The sequence below is a fragment of the Perca fluviatilis genome, chromosome 14, assembly GCF_010015445.1.
Source record: "Perca fluviatilis chromosome 14, GENO_Pfluv_1.0, whole genome shotgun sequence".
Classification (NCBI taxonomy): domain Eukaryota; kingdom Metazoa; phylum Chordata; class Actinopteri; order Perciformes; family Percidae; genus Perca; species Perca fluviatilis.
In genome coordinates, this window is record NC_053125.1 from 26878803 (window position 1) to 26881900 (window position 3098).

General features: G+C 38.8%; 1 pseudogene; it reads right to left on the reverse strand.

Moving 5' to 3' along the window:
- Nucleotides 1-402: 402 nt before the first annotated feature.
- On the reverse strand, nucleotides 403-2788 carry LOC120572549 (annotated as a pseudogene).
- Between the last annotated feature and the right edge of the window lie 310 nt (nucleotides 2789-3098).

Sequence of the window (3098 nt, forward strand, 5' to 3'; positions counted from 1 at the left end):
CCTCTTCTACATACATACAGGTTCTCATGTGGTTTGTGTCTAAGAAGCTCAAATTATCAGCAGCATATGTACAGTCCAAATAAAACACAGACCAACATATACTGAGAAAACAGACAGCCCGCCTTTTCAAAATACTCTGTGCAGCAGAACCTCTGAGGTTTGTAACCTTTTCTGTGTGAGAAAGTCTCTGCAAATATGAACATGTAAACAAGAGAGTTTGACACCTTAAACCCAACCTAAACAAAGAACAGATGAAAATGAAATGTAAAAGAAATCTTGGTGATGCTTTTTAAAGTCATCTTTCCTGAGTTAGTGGATTTCCTAGACTCAGAGGATGGGATGTTCTCGGCTCCATTACGTTGATGTCCAAACTACCGTTTACCTTTACACATGGAGTATCAGTTATTTGTGTTTGACTCGAAGTTTCCCAGAGTGCAGCAGTCCCACCAGCAGCAGCAGCAGAGCCACCATCACTATGGTGAACACAGTCCTTAAGATGAGGAGGACATAAATGAAGTGATCCGAGAAGGGACAGGTCTCTCTGTGAGGTGCTGCAAACACAAGAGAACATGATAATCGTCACACTGCAGGCATGGTAATTTAGATATTTTAGTTTTACCTCTGACAGCCAGCCAGCTCTCTGGTGATTCTCCAGCTCCAGAGATGCTGCACTTGTAGAGTCCTTCATCAGACTTGGAAACACTGTGGATGGTCATCTCTCCTGTAGAGCTGCTCCTGATGAGGCGGCCATCTTTATAGAAATCAGCTGTAAGGTTGGAAGTAGCCGTCTTCTTTCTGCAGCTCAGAGTCACATTCTTGTTTTCTTTCACAGGGAGGACAGGACTCTCCAGGATCACTGAACCCGCTGGAAAACAAAGGTTTGATAGCTTTTTCTGGGAATGTAATGAAATACACTGAATACATTATCTCATGTGGTTTGTGTCTGAGGAGCTGATATTATCAGCAGCATCTGTCGAGTCTAAAATAAACACAGACCACATACTGTGAAAACCCACATCTGGCCTTTTAGAAATACTCCATGCATCATTCCCTCTGTTGTTTTTAACAGTTTATGTGTGAGAAAGTCTTACAGCCAATACTGATTCCTTATATTGATATCTGGCTATCTTACATTGCAATTATTAATGTTACTAATTTCCAGGAAAGTCTGTATGGGACGTTCATCAGTTATGTTAATACATGAGTATCAGTTATTTCTGTGTGACTCTGAGTTTCCCACCAGCAGCGGCATGATTAATGTCACCAAATCAATATTCGACACAAATGTCTCCACCTTCTGTTCCTGAGTTAAGATGTTGTCCCAGACCTTTGACCTTTTGGATATGAAATGTCATGGCTTCACCTTTTATCCTGTTAAACATCTGTGTTAAATGTTGTCATAAGTGTATGAATTCTTGAATTATGGTCCAACACTTGTTTTGTGAGGTCACAGTGAACTTTGATCTTTGACCACAAAAACTGCATCAGGGCGCCACCCGTGGTCAGCGCCAACAAAAGGTAGAAACACATTTAAAAAAAAAAATCTGAAACTGACACAGCCAATAAACAAGAGGAAAACATCTATTTTAAGCGGGTGCTTAACAAAGTGAACAATTGATAGCCCTGCAGATAATCAATCTATTCTAAAGTTATGTATTCTAACTTTAAGCATGAATATATCACCATTGACAGCCAGCCAGCTCTCTGGTGATTCTCCAACTCCAGAGATTCTGCACTTGTAGAGTCCTTCATCAGACTTGGAAACATTATGGATGGTCATGATTCCTGTAGAACTCTTCTCCATGAGGTGACCATCTTTAAAGAATTGAGTGGTGAGATTGGTGGACGTCTGCTTCTGTCTGCAGCTCAGAGTCACAGCTTCCCCCTCCATCACAGGAAGGACAGGACTCTCCAGGATCACAGAGCCAGCTAAACAAAAATATGCTAATTACACTGTTTGTAAGTCTATGCATGGAACAAAGATGGCCAATATAGCAGATGTTTCCTGGTTATTACAACTTCAAAATATATTGAGCAGAGAACTGAGATGTGCACGGATTAAAATGTGATGACTTTGTGTACTTAGTATTTACTACTGCTTAGTATTTGCATACCAGTGACTGTGATGTTGCTTTTCTTTACTGCCATTTCACACCAGTATTCTCCACTGTCAGACGCGTGGAAAGGCATTATTAATTGTGCAGGGTCCTGTCGATGTCGACCAGGTAGAAGAACATGTTTTAATAACTCTTTTAATCTTCCTCATCACTCTCCATCCTGTCAGTCCCTCCAGTCCCTCACAGCTGACATCTATGGACTCATATTCAAAGTGCTGCTGTCTGTTTGGAACAACCTGAGGAAAAGATGAATCTAAGACAGAGACACAAAGAATGAGATTATTAAAGAAAACATTTTTCAATGAAATGTGTCCTCATTCAACAAAATAATTTGAAATTCAAGTCAACAGCGTCAACACGTCACAAAAGCCCTATGACTCTTCAAATGTTTTGGAAGTCATCCTCAAATGCAAATCTTGGCTCATGAAGTACAACATAACAGAATAAATGTATGTTTGTACTGGTTTATTACGGTATGTTATTTGAATGTATAAAAGTTTTAAGGTATTATCACTTGGGATACAGAATATGAGATATTTAAATCCTATTTGGGATGTTCTTAAAACTACAGCAAATACACATATTAAAGTTTAATTGATAAACTGCTACTTACCAGCTTTTTGAGAATAATTGAAGTTAACTTGTGCGACCAGCAGCAACAACATGGTCATCACTGCAGAGACCAGAGAGACATTACTGTATTAGTTGTATGTTGAACATATATAACACAAGTATTACTTGGTAATGTAATATTTGCTCAATTATCAGTGAGCTGATTAGAAATCTCTAAATTACCTATGCTAAAATGTGCCATCTTAAATTTTAAATATATCACTGTATTTTGGATGATTCATATACATCTTCCCTTAAAAAGACTAATGTTATTTGACAATGATTGTCTCAATATATTTCTGTGGACATAACACAGTCTCAGTACTCACACAGTCTGATGCAGAGAGATGTAACCTCCATGTTGTCTTG